Here is a 19,274-nt window from a genome sequence, read left to right as displayed (position 1 = left end):
GGAATTATCCCAGGCAACCAAGGAAATTTTAACATTAGAAAATGTGTTCATTTTCACACAATATCAATAATTCACAGTATCAATTTCAGGAGGAAAAAATGACCATTTTCATAAATGCAGGAAAATCATTTGTCAGGCAATTATAATTTTTTTAATCTTGGCAAATTAGAACAGAAAGAAACTTTTTCAACCTGATAAGATACCTATCTAAAACCCACAGCAAATATCATAGTTAATGATGAAATATTAAATATATTCATTGTAATGTTCAAAATGAGATTTTTTAAATGCCTGGGTTTGCCTCTTGCATAACACTGGACTAGAATCCAATTGTATAAAGAAGAAGAAATAAGACATTTAAAGATTACAAAGGCAGAAATGAAATTATCGTTATCCCAGACAATACAATTTTCTACAAAGAAAATGAAGAAAAGTTATAAACAAATCATCTGAGTTGATAATGGTTGCAAGCAAAGATCAATATTAAAAAATCAATTGTGTTCCTTATAGCAATCACAACTGGTTAAAAAAGTATCTTAAAAAGAATCTCATTCACAATAGCAACATATATGTGAAATGCCTATGAATAAATCTAATAAAAAAAGCACAAGTACTTTATCAGAAAAAAATTATAAATCTTTATTTTAAAAAAACAGATAAGGAAACCTGAGTATACAGGGAGCTATATTTTGAATACAGTTAAGAAATTCAAAAATATTTATCCCCAACAACCTAAATTTAATGTAATTTCTATTAAAAGTCAAACAAAGTGAGGTTTTCTTTCCCCTCTTTGGATATTATTAAGTTGATCCTAAAATTTACAGAAAGAATAAAAGACTAAGAGTCATCAAGAAAATACTGCAGAATAAGAATGAGGATATGGTAATCACTATACCAAATATCAAGACTGACTATAAGTTGTAGATATGTAGATAATGTAGTGTTGGTGAAGATAAACAGACAAATGGATCAACAGAATAGGACAGAAAGTCTAGGAACATCCCAGGCATCTAAAAGGGTTTGAAAACAGATATTATAGAGAGTTTGATGACTGATAGGGCATTGTAAATCAATACAGACCAAATACTGACAAAAAAAGATAACAATAGATGTCTACCTCATACTACACCACATATAAATTTAATAAAGAGTAAATAGCCAAATTCTAAAAAGCGAAATTCTAAAACTTCTATAGAAAATTGTGGAAAAATATCTCTATGGCATATGGGCAGGAATAGTATTAACATTTGTTAAATAAGACACAAAACAAAAAGTAAATGAAAAGAATGACAAAATCAGCCTCCTTAAAAAAATTTTTTTTCAGATGTGTTTTCAGGTTTAAAAACTATTTAGTCAAAGAAACACACTTAACAAAACAGTAAAATTTTATTTTAAATGATAAAAATTGGTTCAACCCTTCAGAAAAATAATATGACACTACCTATTTAAAATCTCAGCAATCTATTCATTCCTGGGAGTCAGCTAGAATTTCATCCAAGGGATATAGCCAAAAGAAAGAAAAAAACAAATTAAAGCATACAGAAATTTTCATTATTTAAAATATCAAAATATGAGAAAGATAGGAGGAGAATGAGCCAAGTATCCTTCATCAACTCAATGAAATATTATGCAACCAAAAAATAAGTAATTTAAGACTCAGCCTCCTTAAAATTAAGTTTTATATGACAAAAGACACCATTAAGAAAGTTTAAATACTAGACATAAATGGGAGAAATTATCTGTAGTACACAAAAACAAAAAAAGGATTAGTCCAGAGTATGTTTCTAAAAATACAAACAATCCAATAAAAAACTGCAATTTCTACAATGTAAAGGAACCCCAATACCAATAAAAATATAAAAATAATCAAATCACAAGTTAACAGAGAAACAAAAAAAATTTTAATGAGACATTGTATACCCCAAAAATAGTCAATCAGTAAATTATGACAGTAATATGGAGAAACACAAAATCTAATTGCCACGGGGAATATGAATTAACACTTTGAAGAGCAAATAAGCAAGATCAGGTAAAGTTAATCCCTTAATTCCACTTCCAGGTATGGACTCAAAGAAAGGATGAAGAAAAAGCTAGTCTATGCCACCATCTAGTGGCCTCAGAATATAATAGAAAATACAATACCTTCAGTAGTGTTTACAAAGGACTTCTCAAAGTACCTGCACAGAGGTGCAGCAACAACTTATAAATGTGCAGAGTTTATATATGCAGTAACTTCCCTCACTGCCCTTTTGGGCCAATATTTGACTTCATCTATCCTTCTTCCTTTTGCAGATTTGCATGAACCTAACTAACCTTGTGACAAAACCAAGTAGAAATATCTTCAGGCAGAGTGTTTCTCATGTCTATCTTATATAATTTCCAACACCCTTCAAATGATATCCATTGTTATGTGAGGTTGAAAGAATGCTTCTCCAAACTAACCAGATTAGATTGCATTGACAAGAATATGGTGCAAAAGGGGCCCTCATACACTTCTGTTAAGGTACAAATTTGGAAAATTAGCAAAGATGAATATATATCCCAAAATCAAACCAATAATTTTTTTATTAAACAAAAAAATTACAAAAAAGATAAATATGTGTATAAACTATGACACAAAAATTCCTCTCCTGGATACATTCTCTAATCATGGTTCTTAACCCCAAAGGACATCTAAGAATCTAAAAGTTTCATATATTGAAAATGGATAAGTTCCCGAGATCAGCTGTACAAATTGTGCTAGAGTTAACAATACTGTAGTGTACACTTCAAGTCTTGTTAAGCGGGGTTATATCTCGTTAGTTTTTACCGCAATAAAAAAATAAATAAAACCTTCTTGAAGTGGGCAAAAGCATCCAGAAAATGAAATGGGGGCAGTCAACATTTATAAGAAGCAATGGCACTGGGTGAGTTTCCCTTTTAGGGATTTTAAGATAAGGGAAGGACAGTCACCACCACTACAAGGTGCCTAAAATTCAGATGGAAAACTTCAATCTTACTGACTTGAAGAAACAGAGGACAGAGTTCAGGAAGACCACAGCAGCTGAAAATCTAGAAAAGAAAACCACAGTCAAATACAGCCAGAGAGTGGGAGCCCCAAATTTCTATATAAACTCTGCCCAAATACTGGCTGATCCCTAAACTACCCATAAGAAGAGTTAAGGCTAAAAGACCTGAACAGAGATTTCAGTTGCTGCCCACCTCAGAGAAGACAAGTTTGAAATCCGAGTCCTGTCAAAGTACTGCCTGCTAAAGCAAAACATCAGTACTTGTGGAAAATTCCGTTTCCACAAATAGTCACAGAAATATTTTTACTCCAAAAGGCTCTTCTGAAACCTTGCTAGTCCCCTGATCAAGAGGCAGAGTCTTTTTCACCTTTGTGCATCCCACAACACTAAGTAAATACACCTGGCATCAAAATTGAGCAGAGGGCCTGGCACATATTTGGATCTTAAAATACAAATAGAACTGTGATCTTCTAACTAAGGCCAACATAGTTCTGGAGTGCTGGAAGAATATAAGTGCGGATGGAGCTAAAACACTAAGATGTGGAAGTGCACAGCAGGGTCAGGGGACAAAGTCAATAGAAGATAAATGGAGTGAGAGGGGACAGTTGGGAAGAAATGGCAGGAGGGTACTGGACATTCCTTGAGGCTGTGCATCGACAGCTTTGGTTACCACACCCTTATACCTGCTTCACCTGAAAAAGAAAAACTGTGCATCACACTGACCTTCCATTCTATAAAATGGGCTTTGTGATACATTCTGACAATGAGAACTGGCTTTTACTCACAGGGAATAAAATGAAGGGAATCTCTGATCTCAGTCCTCCAGCCTTCAAAAAGCAAAAAAAGAAAAAGTGAAAAGTTGCTGAGAATCCAGCAAAAAACTGTTTCTTTTCCATTCTTACATGCTTTTTCCTATTTACCATTTAAAGATTATTATGAAATTAATTAAAATTACCTAGTAAAATGATATGGGAAAATACATTATACTGTTAATTATAAAAAAGCAGGCAGTAAATCAAGAAATACAGTGTGCTCTCAGGTGTGTAAATATAGTATATAAATAGATATATATAAAAATATTAATATTTATTCTATAATTATGAATGACTTTCATTTCTTCCTTTGGGTTTTCCTGAGCTTCTCAAATTTTCTATACTGAATATGTATTATTGGTATAACCAGGGAAATAATAATTCAGAGGAGAAGGGAAATTAATGTTGGTAAGTTAGGTACAATCCGTTCTTTGAGACATCAACCCTAATGTATCTAAAAGTTACTACCTTCTATATTATTTAAAGATTCAACTTGAAATTACTTCTGGGATTATAGAGTCTCTTAGAAGAAAACAAAGGAGGATTTAAATTGGCTATCAGAACCACTGTGGGGCCTCTGGAAATATTTAGGGCTCAGAGGTAGGAAAGTATTTATGTGACATGTTAGTTTACTATTGCATACAAATTTATAACATGACATTCTGTTGTGCAGAAAGCTTTATTTCTTCTTCTCCTTAACCATTACTAATAGTTGTCTGTGATTGTGGGATACTTGACTGTGAGCCCTAGAGCATGGCTATAGCTCTAGAAGGAAAACTAAGAAGTCATTCACTGAGGAGGAGCAGCAACTGTCACAAGAAGTTAGGGAAACACTGATGAAAAAGAAAGAATGGTTTCCTTGTTTTGAAAACTGAAATCCCAATTAGCCATGCTATCTACTGCAATTGGTGAAGTTGAGGATCCTATACTGAAGATTTAGTAGGGAACATAAGGACAAAGTTGAGAAGAGATATTTCCAGAAAGGAAAAGATGAATGGGAACTGGGAATTATGAATAATTTATTTTATTTTTAAAGTGCTGAATACAACAACAAAAAAACTACCAGGAAGAAAAGAAAATACCATGGATATACATGAACATAATTTAAATGAGTCACTGTCTTTTGTCATGGAAAATGAAAGAATACCAGCCTAGGGGTACAGATTAAACTAACATGTCTACTGCATACAATCTATGCCACGAACTTTTAGGTATGTTACACCAATCCTCAAAATAACCCTAGACATAGGTACATTACCCACATTTTAAATGACACATCACGCTGAGAGATAGTGTTTTGCCCAAGTCTGTACAGCCAATACGCCAAGGAGCTAAGACTGAAGTTTAGGTCCTCCAAGCCAAGTGCTTTCCAATAATATGTAGTGCTTCTCTTTATCAGCAGTTAAGGCGACAATGGAGTAAGAGAACTGAGGCACAGTAGGCTTCCAGAGACACAGGACTACCACACTCTAGCACAGCCCTAGAGACGGTCAGCATGAAGAACACGAGCTAGGTGAATCAATCCCAGCAGTGAGCCTAGCTCCCTGAAGTTCCAAGCAACAGAGAAGTGTTCTTGGTTTCCACACAGAAACGTGAATGAGAAAACCCAAGAAAATTCTCAAAACCATGTAGGAAAATGAGAAGAGTTTTTAACTAGAGCACTATTGCTCATTATTAGCAATTTCAGCGTTCAGAAATTTGGACACTCACTGGAGATCTAGCACCAGCGATGTCTGATATCACGAAGAATACATTGTTTCATCAACAGGACGAAAGAAATAACTGACGTGGGAGACAGGATGCAATACTTAGTGCATTTGATTTCCTTCTGAGGAGAGTGAGGCACAGCCTGTTTCAAGAGGTTCCTTGGGTTAAAATCAGGGAGTCTGGGTGAGTACATGTGCTTTACAAACAACTACTACTCTCTTCTATTGGTAAACATAGCGAGAAGGGTGAATACTTCATGATCCAAGTCCTCAAGCAGAGTTTGCTTCCCTTCTATAGGTGATGCCCAAAGATGAACATCAATCTAAGGTCTGATCCTTTGGAGAGAGATGGACAAAAAACAGAGAGCCAAGAAGCTGAAATTTTACCTCCGTTTGGCAGAAATAAAGAAGCCAAGGTAACAGTTATCACTAATATCCCCCATACTCCTCACCATGGGTATCTCCTCTGCCTTATCTTTTTACTGTGTAATATGACTGAATGCCTCATAAAGTGCATCCTACCTATACTGCCCACCTGGGCCATTCTAAATGGTGGACTCTAGAATCCGGTTCCAAGAATTGAGACTATGTCAGTGTGTTTGCTCAGGGTGGATATATTTGTGAAGTGATTGCTTGAAATCGAAACATTAAATGGCCTTAAGTCAGCCTATGTATTAAAACAACAAAAAATCTCTCCAATTTCCTTTCCATTAACTGTTCTTAACCCTTTCTTGGGTGTTAACGAAAACTGAGGACAAAATTCTGCAAATCCTTGCCTCTGTTTCCTTCAAAGAAAAACTTTTTAATATTTCTGATGTTTACAGTCCTAAAATATACATTCCTTAAAGAAAATTTGGAGAATGAGGAAAAGTTAAGAATAAAAATAATTCAGCCAAGTCCCACATTCTAGAGAAAACAAGTTAACATTTTGCTGTGGCTTTTTCCAGCCACATGTATACAAATTGTGCTCATTTTTATAGTTATGAAATTTCCTATTTTAATTTAATACTATACCACGGCCAATCTATACCAAGATAACAATTTTCACTGGTTGTATAACATGTAAGGGTATGTCTTCTCACATGTGTTGCTTGACCCTCAACCAACACAAACCAGAATTCCAGCAGCCTAGAGGAAAAAACTGTTGTAACTGTTTAAACCATGATTGAACCTGAAACATGAAAGGACATGCAATGTCATTATTTTTTTCTTATTCTAGTCAATTGGGTGGATCATTAAGGGGAAAAAATGTTAAGTAATAATAATGGTGCTAATACCAATCTTTGGCTACTTTTAGGGATATACTCCAGAGTTTCACCATTTTGAATATGTGGCCAAAAAATTTTTTAAAAAGACAATCTTTATTATCTAAATTATATATCTGCCTATATCTGTATTACTAGATTTTAATTTTTTCCAAGAATGAGTATTGTATTTTATCAAGTGCTTTTTAGCATCTTGTTAGCTGACCATGTGCTTTGTTTTGTTTTGTTGCCTAGTTGTTTAGTATATTACATTGATAGATTTTCAAATATTAATTTGGAATTTCATGAATCCATGAAATAAATCATATCACTTTAGTATATAGTTTGGATATACTTATTTATGATTCTTGCATATATATGCATAAGTAATAATGATTCCATAGTTTTATTCTACCCTTAACAATTTAGAATAACAGACTACTTTAGTTTGATACAATGTTTTTGTAAAATATTCCATAATATTTTCATATTAAAACATGCTATATGGCACAGAAATTATTTCTTAAAAGTATAAAATAACTCTCATAAAAAAGACTTTTATTCCTCTAGTCATGGTGACTGGTATAGTATAGCAACTGACCTGAGTCAAGGTAATCAGACTCAATCCCAGAAGTGCTACCCCAGTGTCAGCAAAAAGGGTGCTCTTTGTGCAATGATCTCTAAACTGGAAGAATGTAAACCCAGAGCTCCTGATGGTCATCTTTGCCAATATGTGGCAGAATCTAACCGAGGAGATTAGAGCTGAGATAGAGAATGTGCCTGATGATGTCATTTTAACTCCTGAACCCAGCTATGGCTAAAATCAGAGTCGCCTGTGTTCATTTTATTTAAATCAAATTAGTATTTTATGCAAAACTAATTTTAGTTGGGTTTTACCACTTACAACCATATAAATTCTAATTAATATCTCCCCTTACCTCACATCTCCATCTACTCACATTTTTGAGGCTAAAAATAAGTAAATAAAAGTAAAGTAAAAGTAAAAATAAGTAAATTTCTGGTATGAAGAACTAGAGCACAAAGTTTGAGGCAGGCACAACCAATTTAAACTGGCAAGAGGACAGCAGAAATAACACTCAGTGGTAAACAACTAAAAGCTTTTCCTCTGAGAACTGGAACCTGACAAGGATGCCCACTCTCATCACTTCTATTCAATAGAGTATTGAAGTCCTAGCCAGAGCAAGGAAAAGGAATAATAATCATCCGAATAAGAAAGGAAGAATTAAAATTATCTCTGTTTGCAAATGAAATGACCTTATGTGGCGAACACTCTAGACTCCACACACCAAAACAAACTGTTAGAACATAATAAGCAAACTCAGCGAAGTTACAGGATACAAAATCAATGTAAAAAAAAATCAGTATGTTTCTATACACTAATTATCTAAAAATAAATTTAAAAAACAATCCCACTCACAACAGCAACAAAAAATAAAATACTTAGGAATAAACTTAATCAAAGTGGTGAAAAACTTGTATACTGAAAACTATAAAGTGCTGATGAAAGAAATTAAAGCAGACAGGAATAAATGGAAAGACATTCCATATTCATGGATGGGAAGAATTAATATTGTTAAAATGTCCATACTACCCAAAGTTCCTACATATTCAATGCAATCTCTATCTAAATTCCAACAGAGTTTTTACAGAAATAGAAAAACAATTCTAAAATTAATATGGAACCACAGAAGAACCCAAATAGCCAAAGCAATCTTGAGCAAGAAGAACAAAGCAGAAGATATCATACTTCCTGATTTCAAATTATATTTCAAAGCTATATAATCAAAACTTTATGGTACTGGCATAAAAACAAACATATGGACCAAGTGAACAGAATAAAGAGCCCAGAAATACACATACTTATATGCACATGTACAGTCAACTGATTGACAAGGGTGTCAACATACACAATGGGGAAAGGATAGTCTCTTCAACAAGTGATTGGATATCCACATGCAGAAGAATCAAATTGAAAGCTTATCTTATACCACATACCATATATAAAATTCAACTCAAAGTGGACTAAAGACTTAAACCTAATACCTGAAACCATAAAACTCCTAGAAGAAAACACAGGGAAAAATCTTCCAGATATCAGCCTTGGCAATGATTTTTTGGATATGACTACAAAAGCACAGCCAACCAAAGCAAAAAATAGACAAGAGGTATTATATCAAACTAAAAACCTTCCACATAGCAAAGAAAACAATCAACAAAATGAAAAGGCCACCTGTGGAATGGTAGAAAATCTTTGCAAACCACGTATTTGATAAAGGATTAATTGCAACTCAATAGCAAAAAATAACAATAATCTAATTAAAAACTGGGCAAAGGAACTGAATAGCATTTCTCCAAAGAAGATATACAACAGATGAAAAAGTGCTCAACAACACTAATCAGCAGGGAAATGCAAATTAAAACTACAAGATATCACCTCACACATGTGACAACGGCTATTATCAGGAGAAAAAAAGATAACCTGTTGGGAAGGATGTGGAGAAAAGGGAAACATTGTACATTGTTGGTGGGTATGTAAATTTATGCATCCACTATGAAAAAAGTATGGAGGTTCCTCAAAACACTAAAAATAGAAGTAACATGATCCAGCAATCCCACATCTGGGTATATATCCAAAGGAATTGAAGTCTGGATCTCAAAGAGATATCTACACTCCCATGTTCATTGCAACGATTTCACAATAGCCAAGACTTAGAAACCAAAATGCCCATTGATGGATAAATGGATAAATAAAATGTGGTGCTATATAATTAAATGTAATATTATTCAGCCTTTAAAAAGAAGGAAATCCTGCCATTTGCAACAACATGGATTAAACCTGAGGACATTATGCTATGCAAAATAAGCCAGTCAGAGAGGATAAATACATGCTACATGATACAATGTATATGAGGAACCTAAAATAGTCAAACTTATAGAAGCAGAGGGTAGAAGAGGGGTTGCCAGGAGCTAGAGGGAAGGAAAAACAGGGAGATATTAATCAAAGGGTACGAAGTTTTGGCTATACAAGATGAGAAAGTCCTAGAGATACACTGACAATAGTGCCAATAGTTAGCAGTACTGTATTGTATACTTTGAGTTTTTCTAAGGATAGATATTATGTTAAGAGTTCTTATCACCAAATAATAATAATAGTAATAAATAAGAGGGTGGGAGGAAATTTTTGGAAGTGATGGATAGGTTTGTGTCATGGATTGTGATGACAGTTTCAACTGGTGTATATTTACCTCCAAACTCATGAAGTTGTATACATGAATTATGTACAGTTGTTTGTATGTCTTAAAAAAAAAAAGAAAAGAAAATCTAAGAAAAAAAAGAATAAAGAGTATATACTAAAGTTCTAATACAGGTAAGAGTAATCAATGGTATTTAAAAAAATCACAAAAGTAGTTGCTTTGGGAGAGTTGGGGCAGGGAAAGACTGGGAAGAGGCATAAGGGCACTCTTCTAAGGTTATACTAATATTCTATATCTTGATATGGGGTTAGATTACACAAGTGTATGCATTTGTCAAAAGTAAGTAAATTTTATTTGTGCATTATATAATTCTAGACTTATGACATACTCAAAGAACAAATAATGCTTTGATATTTAAACCTTTGGACTAGAGCCATAAAAATTATATTTTTAATCCAAATATCTCAAAGTCTAAGACATTTAAAGTGTTTTTAAATCAGTGTTTAACTGTAATGATTTATAAAACAAAGCAAATCACTTTCTAAAACCAATACTTGATATGCATGTTTATATTAAACAAATTATAATGATAAAGTTAGTGTCCAATAGGGAATCATGGAAGTTAGTCAAGAATGTCTTGATGCTTTTTCTATGAGACTATTTATTGTTATTTAGAAATAAGAATAGACTTCTCTTAATGATGAAAAATCCCATTAAATTTTGATATCATGTTATACCTATAATATTTATTTTGTCAAATGTTTAAAAATAAAGAATAGAGTAGAAATGTCATAAATGAGAACAGAGGCCCAAAATCAGTGGAATAATATCTTCACGTTGTTCATGGAAAATAACTAAAAATCTAGAATTCTGCACCAAACTAAACTAACTTCCAAGAGAGAAAACAAAATGAAGACACTTTTAGACAAAGATGAGCAATTTTACCCCACATCAAACTCCAGAAAGAAAGAAATTGTACTCAAATGAAAAAAATATATCATAGTAAACAAAGAAACTGGTAAGTACGTGGATAAATCCAAATTGTCCCTAATTTGTTAAAAAAAAACAAACAACCAGCAATAATTTGGAGGACTTAAGTATGAGTTAAAATGAAATTTAAAAAATAAATAACATGAAAGATAATGTGAGGAGTTAGAAATCAGAGATAAATATTTTAAAGTCCTTGTACTATTCAGAAGGACGGCAGAGATAGTAAGTAGAGACTATGTTAAGTTAAACAAGCATCATTAAAAAATTAAGGGAACTCACAAAAACAATAGGAATGAGATACAGAACTTCTAAACCTACTAAGGGAATAAAAGAGAGCAAAACTTTTTTTGTTAATTCAATAGAAGGCATAAATATCCTACACAAGAACGAAAGAAAAGGACTTCCCTGGGGGCTCAGTGGTTAAGAATCTGCCTGCCAATGCAGGGGACACAGGTTCGAGCCCTGGTCCGGGAAGATCCCACATGCCGTGGAGCAACTAAGCCTGTGAGCCACAACTACTGAGTTTGCACTCTAGAGTTCACAAGCCACAAACACTGAGCCTGCATGCCACAACTACTGAAGCCCGTGCACTGCAACAAGAGAAGCCACCACAGTGAGAAGCCTGCGCACTGCAACAAAGGGTAGCCCCCACTCACCACAACTAAAGAAAGCCTGCGCACAGCAACGAAGACCCAACACAGCCAAAAATTAATTAACTAATTAATTTAAAAAGAAAGAAAATTTAAAAAACATTAAAAAAAAAACCAAATGAGGATCAAAGAATCAGAAGCATAAATATTCACACTGAATGTAAATAGTTAAAGGCACCAGTTAGAAGTTGATTGATACTGTGAAGAATTACATTAACACATTTTGTAATACTGAAATTATCTTTCATCCCAGCAGTAACTTCAACTAATCCAGTTATATTCTATTTACAAGAGAAATTCAAATTCCTAAAGTGTGACAAAAGTTGGAAGTAATGTTGGAAAAACGTAAATCACACAAATACCAACCAAAAGAAAGCCACTGCTTTGATTAAATCAGGCTAAAAGGACCTTGAGGCAAAAAGCATTACCAGGGAAATTATCAGAAAGAAAAAGTAGTCCTGAACTTTATGAATCTTACACCACAGATTCAGTATTGACAGAACTGCAAGAAAAACACAAATCTACAATAAAAAAGGGAGAATTTAATGTGTCTGTCTCAAACAAATAGGTGAAATAATAAACATATATACCCACACATATGCATATATAACTTTGCATTAAAACACTGGAGGATTTTTAAAAACCCAAATGAAATATCTGTAAAAACTGATGCAATGTTAGGAAAGGAACCAAGTCTCAATAAGTTTGAATTAATATCATTCAAACTTCAACTCTAGCCACAATGCAGAAATATTAAAAATAAATGTTGAAATTATAACTTTCCAAAGTATCTTTTACATCTGGAAATTTTAAAAGATACTATTAAATAATTAATAGGTTAGAAATACGTTGTGATAAAAATTCCAAAATATTTAAAACTTAATGACTATTAAACATCAAATTATTAAAGGACATTAAAACAAGACAGTAAATTGTGAAGTTCTATTTTGTTCGTGTTAGGGAATTTTTAAATAAATATATTAATTTGCCCCAATTTTTAAAAATTCAATATAATTCCAAACAAAATGAAATTGGATTTTTTTATATTTGTCAAGTTAATCCTAAAGATTATGGAAGAGTAAAGAGTCAAGAATACCCAAGACAGGGCTTCCCTGGTGGCGCAGTGGTTGGGAGTCTGCCTGCCGATGCAGGGGACACAGGTTCGTGCCCCGGTCCGTGAAGATCCCACATGCCACAGAGCGGCTGGGCCCGTGAGCCATGGCCGCTGAGCCTGCGTGCCCAGAGCCGAGGCCACAACAGTGAGAGGCCCACGTACCGCAAAAAAAAAAAGAATACCCAAGACAATGCTGTAGGATAAGAAATACATACTCACTATATCAAGATATCAAGAATGATCATGGAGCTACAGTACGTCAGATAGTGTGGTATTGGTGCAGGTAAAGACAAAGATACCAAAGGAAGACAGTAGAGAATGCAGAAATATTGTAGGCATATATAGAAGTTTATTTATATCCTAAATGAACTGGTATTTGATATAAAGCAGCATTACTAATCAAGAGAAAATAAACTATTTAATAAATGGTGCCTGCATATTGGACTAATTGTGTTGAAAAAAGACTAAAACTTTACCCCATACTATGCCCCAAATAAGTTTAAGAAAAATATGTAACTGCAAAAAAAAAAAAACACCCACATAACTATAAAACATCTAGAGAAAAATGAAACACATGCTATATATTTGAAGTATAATTGATTGATCCTCTTTTAAAATTATGTGTTCCATCCCCTTATTTCATGGTGCTATTATTATAGATGAGTTAAGTCTCCTTTCTAACATGAATGTCCTAACTAAAGTCGACACTATTGTGGAGGTGCTGGAAAAACATAAATGTGGAGGCAATTAAAATACTAAAGCCTGGCTTTTAGTCATTAGGAATAGACAGAAGGGAAGCTTTATTTCCAGTCCTCCAACACTGTCATTACCTTCAAAAAGTCAGAAAAAATAGAAAGCTGCTAAGAATCCAACAGTAAACTGTTTCATTTCCTTATTACATGTTTCCCCCATACCTCTTTACCATGTAAAAATATTATGACATTTATTAAAATTACTTCATAACATGAGAAAAAACAATATATTGTTAATTTTTACCATCAATATATTGTTACCATCAATATATTGTTAATTTTTACTTTTTTAATTAACATGATATAAAAATATATGCGTGTTTATAATTAAGCATAATATATAGGCAAAATGAGTGCCTAAAAGGAACCGTTCCTTTTAGGACATTCATCTAAGAATGTCATGATGCTTTCCACATAGATTATTTATAGCAGTTTATTTTTTTGAATGAAGCACAGTCTGTTCTTAATAATGAATGATCTCATTATATTTTAATATCATATAATATCATATAGTATTTATTTTTCTCAAATGCTTCAAAATTAAGAAAGTAAAAATGACACCAGTGTATATGCACCCCAATGTTCACAGCAGCACTATTTACAACAGCCAAGACGTGGAAGCAACCTAAATGTTCATCAACAGATAAATGGATAAATAAGATGTGGTACATATATATACAATAGACTATTACTCAGCCATAAAGAAGAATGAAATAATGCCATTTGCAGCAACATGGATGGACCTAAAGATTATCATACTAAGCGAAGTAAGTCAGAAAGAAAAAGATAAATACCATATCGTATCACTTATATGTGGAACCTAAAATACAACACAAATGAACATATCTACGAAACAGAAACAGATTCACAGACATAGAGAACAGATTTGTGGTTGCCAAGGGGGAGGGGGGTGGGGGAGGGAAGGATTGGGAGTTTGGGATTAGCAGATGCAAACTATTATACATAGAATTATAATGGATAAACAACAGGTCCTACTGTATACTACAGGGAACTATATTCAATAACCTGTAGTAAAACATATTGAAAAAGAATTTTTAAAATGACATCAGTGAAAATAGAGGCCCAAAGCCAATGGAATAATATCTTCAAATTTTTCAAGCAAAATAACCAAAAACCTAGAATTCTATACCAAACTGAACTATCTTTCAAGAGAGAAGACAAAATAAAGACATTTTTAGTAAAAAAAAAAAAAACTAAAAGAGTTTTCCAGAAAGCAACCCTAGAAAGAAACTGTCCCTGGATGAAAGGAAATGAATGAAAAAATAATACTAAACAAAGAAATTGGTCAATATGTGAGTGGATCCAAACTGTTACTGTAACAAAAAGAGAGAGAGAGAATGCTCACAATTGGGGAACCTAAAAACAAGGTATAGGGCTTCCCTGGTGGCACAGTGGTTGAGAGTCTGCCTGCTGATGCAGGGGACATGAGTTCATGCCCCAGTCCGGGGGGATCCCACATGCCGCGGAGTGGCTGGGCCCATGAGCCATGGCCGCTGAGCCTGTGCGTCTGGAGCCTGTGCTCCGCAACGGGAGAGGCCACAACAGTGAGAGGCCCATATACCACAAAAAAAAAAAAAAAAAAAAAAACAAGGTATAAATGAAACCTTAAATACAAATAATATGGAAGATAATGGGAGGGGTTAGAAATAATAGATAAACATTTTAAGGTCCTTGGTACTACTCAGGAGGATTGCAGAGTTATTGAATAGGGACTATGTTAAGTCAGACAAGCATCTTAAAAAGTTACAGCAATCACACATGTATGTATATGTTTGTGTGTGTAACTTTGCACTCAAACTGCAAAGAATGTTTTTAAATCCAATAAAATGTTCATAAAACGTATACATTAGTAAAGGAAGTAAGTCTCAATGAATATCTAACAATTAATGTCATTCAAACCACAATCTATAACTATAATGAAACATTGAAATCAATATTGAAAAGAGAAACCCCCAAAATGTCTTTTAAATGTGGAAATTTTAAAACATACTTTTAAATAATTCATATGTTTAAAAAAATGATGAAAATTTAAACATACTTATAAATTAATAGGACTATGAAAACTGGTGGGATAAAGCAATTTTACAATCTTAAAAAAATATATTAAAAAATAAGATTCAGATTGGTTCAAGATGGCAGAATAGAAGGACATGCTCTCACTCCCTCCTGCAAGAACACCAGAATCACAACTAACTGCTGAACAAGAATCGACAGGAAGACACTGGAACTCACCAAAGACAAAGGAGAAGCTTCAATGAGACGGTAGGAGGGGCACAATCACAAAAAAACCAAATCCCATAACTGCTGGGTAGGTGACTCACAAACCAGAGAACACTTATACCACAGAAGTCCACCCACTAGAGTGAAGGTTCTGAGCCCCACGTCAGGCTTCCCAACCTGGGGGTCCAGCAACGGGAGGAGGAATTCCTACACAATCAGACTTTGAAGGTTAGCAGGATTTGGATTTGACTGCAGGACTTCAACAGGACTGGGGGAAACAGAGACTCCACTCTTGGAGGGCACACACAAAGTAGTGTGTGCATCGGGACCCAGGGGAAGGAGCAATGACCCCATAGGAGACTGAACCAGACCTACCTGCTAGTGTTGGAGGGTCTCCTGCAGAGGCAGGGTGTGGCTCTGTCCCACGTGAGGACAAGGACACTGTTAGCAGAAGTTCTCGTAAGTACTCCTTGGCATGAGCCCTCCCAAAGTCCGCCATTAGCCTCACCAAAGAGCCCGGGTAGGCTCCAGTGTTGGGTCACCTCACGCCAAACAACCAACAGGGAGGGAACCCAGCCTCACCCATCAGCAGACAAGTGGATTAAAGTTTTACTGAGCTCTGCCCACCAGAGCAATAGCCAGCTCTACCCACTGCCACTCCGTCCCATCAGGAAACTTGCACAAGCCTCTTAGATAGCCTCATCCACCAGAGGGCAGACAGCAGAAGCAAGAAGAACTACAATCCTGTAGCCTGTGGAACAAAAACCACATTCACAGAAAGATAGACAAGATGAAAAGGCAGAGGGCTATATACCAGATGAAGGAACAAGATACAACCCTAGAAAAACAACTAAATGAAGTGGAGATAGGCAACCTTCCAGAAAAAGAATTCAGAATAATAATAGTGAAGATGATCCAGGACTTCGGAAAAAGAATGGAGGCAACAATCAAGAAGATGCAGGTACTGTTTAACAAAGACCTAGAAGAATTAAAGAACAAACAAACAGAGATGAACAATACTATAACAGAAATGAAAAATACACTAGAAGGAATCAATAGCAGAATAACTGAGGCAGAAGAACGGATAAGTGACCTGGAAAACAAAACGGTGGAACTCACTGCTACAGAACAGAATAAAGAAAAAAGAATGAAAAGAAATGAAGACAGCCTAAGAGACCTCTGGGACAACATTAAACGCAACAACATTCACATTATAGGGGTCCCAGAAGGAGTAGAGAGAGAGAAAGGACCCAAGAAAATATTTTAAGAGATTACAGTCGAAAACTTCCCTAACATGGGAAAGGAAATAGTCACCTGAGTCCAGGAAGTGCAGACAGTCCAATACAGGATAAACCCAAAGAGAAACATGCTGAGACACATAGTAATAAAATTGGCAAAAATTAAAGACAAAGAAAAATTATTGAAAGCAGCAAGGGAAAAATGACAAATACCATACAAGGGAACTCCCATGAGGTTAACAGCTGATTTCTCAGCAGAAACTCTACAAGCCAGAAGCCAATGGCATAATATACTTAAGGTGACGAAAGGGAAGAACCTACAACCAAGATTACTCTAGCAGACAAGGATCTCATTCAGATTTGATGGAGAAATCAAAAGCTTTATAGACAAGCAAAAGCTAAGAGAATTCAGCACCACCAAACCAGCTCTACAACACATGCTAAAGGAACTTCTCTAAGTGGGAAACACAAGAGAAGAAAAGGACCTACACAAACAAACCCAAAACAATTAAGAAAATGGTCATAGGAACATACATATCGATAATTACCTTAAACGTGAATGGATTAAATGCTCCAACCAAAAGACACAGGCTTGCTGAATGGATACAAAAACAAGACCCATATATATGCTGTCTACAAGAAACCCACTTCAGACCTAGGGACACATACAGACTGAAAGTGAGGGGATGGAAAAAGATATTCCATGCAAATGGAAATCAAAAGAAAGCTGGAGTAGCAATACTCATATCAGATAAAATAGACTTTAAAATAAAGAATGTTACAAGAGGCAAGGAAGGACACTATATAATGATCAAGGGATCAATCCAAGAAGAAGATATAACAATTCTAAATATTTATGCACCCAACATAGGAGCACCTCAATACATAAGGCAACTACTAACAGCTATAAAAGGGGAAATCGACAGTAACACAATAATAATGGGGGACTTTAACACCTCACTTACACCAATGGACAGATCATCCGAAATGAAAATAAATAAGGAAACAGAAGCTTTAAATGACACAACAGACCAGATAGATTTAATTGATATTTATAGGACATTCCATCCAAAACCAGCAGATTACACTTTCTTCTCAAGTGTGCATGGAACATTCTCCAGGATAGATCACATCTTGGGTCACAAATCAAGCCTTGGTAAATTTAAGAAAACTGAAATCATATCAAGCATCTTTTCTGATCACAATGTTATGAGATTAGAAATGAATTATATGGAAAAAAAACGTAAAAAACACAAACACATGGAGGCTAAACAATACGTTACTAAATGACCAAGAGATCACTAAAGAAATCAAAGAGGAAATCAAAAAATACCTAGAGACAAATGACAATGAAAACACGACGATCCAAAACCTATGGGATGCAGCAAAGCAGTTCTAAGAGGGAAGTTTATAGCTATATAAGCCTACCTCAAGAAATAAGAAAAATCTCAAACAATCTAACCTTACACCTAAAGGAACTAGAGAAAGAAGAACAAACAAAACCCAAAGTTAGCAGAAGGAAAGAAATCATAAAGAGTAGAAATAAATGAAATAGAAACAAAGAAAACAATAGCAAATATCAACAAAACTAAAAGGTGATTCTTTACAAGATAAACAAAATTGATAAACAATTAGCCAGACTCATCAAGAAAAAGAGGGAGAGGACTCAAGTCAATAAAATTAGAAATTTAAAAGGAGAAGTTACAACAGACACCGCAGAAATACAAAGTATCCTAAGAGACTACTGCAAGCAACTCTATGCCAATAAAATGGACAACCTGGAAGAAATGGCCAAATTCTTAGAAAGGTATAACCTTCCAAGACTGACCAGGAAGAAATTGAAAGTCTGAACAGACAACTCACAAGTAATGAAATTGAAACTGTGATTAAAAATCTTCCAACAAACAAAAGTCCAGGACCAGATGGCTTCAGAGGTGAATTCTATCAAACATTTAGAGAACAGCTAACACCCATCCTTCTCAAAATCTTTCAAAAAATTGCAGAGGAAGGCACACTCCCAAACTCATTCTATGAGGCTACCATCACCGTGTTACCAAAACCAGACAAAAATACTACAAAAAAAGAAAATTACAGACAAATATCACTAATGAATATAGATGCAAAAATCCTCAACAAAATACTAGCAAACAGAATCCAACAACACATTAAAAGGATCATACATCATGATCAAGTGGGATTTATCCCAGAGACGCAATGATTCTTCAATATATGCAAATCAATCAATGTGATACACCATATTAACAAATTGAAGAATGAAAACCATATGATCATCTCAATAGATGC

General features: G+C 34.5%; 1 long non-coding RNA gene across 1 annotated transcript in view; it reads right to left on the bottom strand.

The window, feature by feature from the left end:
• Positions 1 to 3,792: 3,792 nt before the first annotated feature.
• LOC113619872 (uncharacterized) overlaps positions 3,793 to 19,274 on the bottom strand; it is a 26,934-nt gene continuing 11,452 nt past the window's right edge. Inside the window, exon 3 of the long non-coding RNA XR_003432569.1 lies at positions 3,793 to 3,835. This is a non-coding gene — a long non-coding RNA (uncharacterized LOC113619872). The remainder of the gene's footprint in view (positions 3,836 to 19,274) is intronic.

Source organism: Aethalodelphis obliquidens, unplaced genomic scaffold, assembly GCF_003676395.1.
Source record: "Aethalodelphis obliquidens isolate GAN/ISIS:26980383/991018 unplaced genomic scaffold, ASM367639v1 scaffold7, whole genome shotgun sequence".
NCBI lineage: Eukaryota > Metazoa > Chordata > Mammalia > Artiodactyla > Delphinidae > Aethalodelphis > Aethalodelphis obliquidens.
Note: the sequence above shows the minus strand (reverse complement) of the source record. Positions and strands in the feature narration are given on the sequence as shown.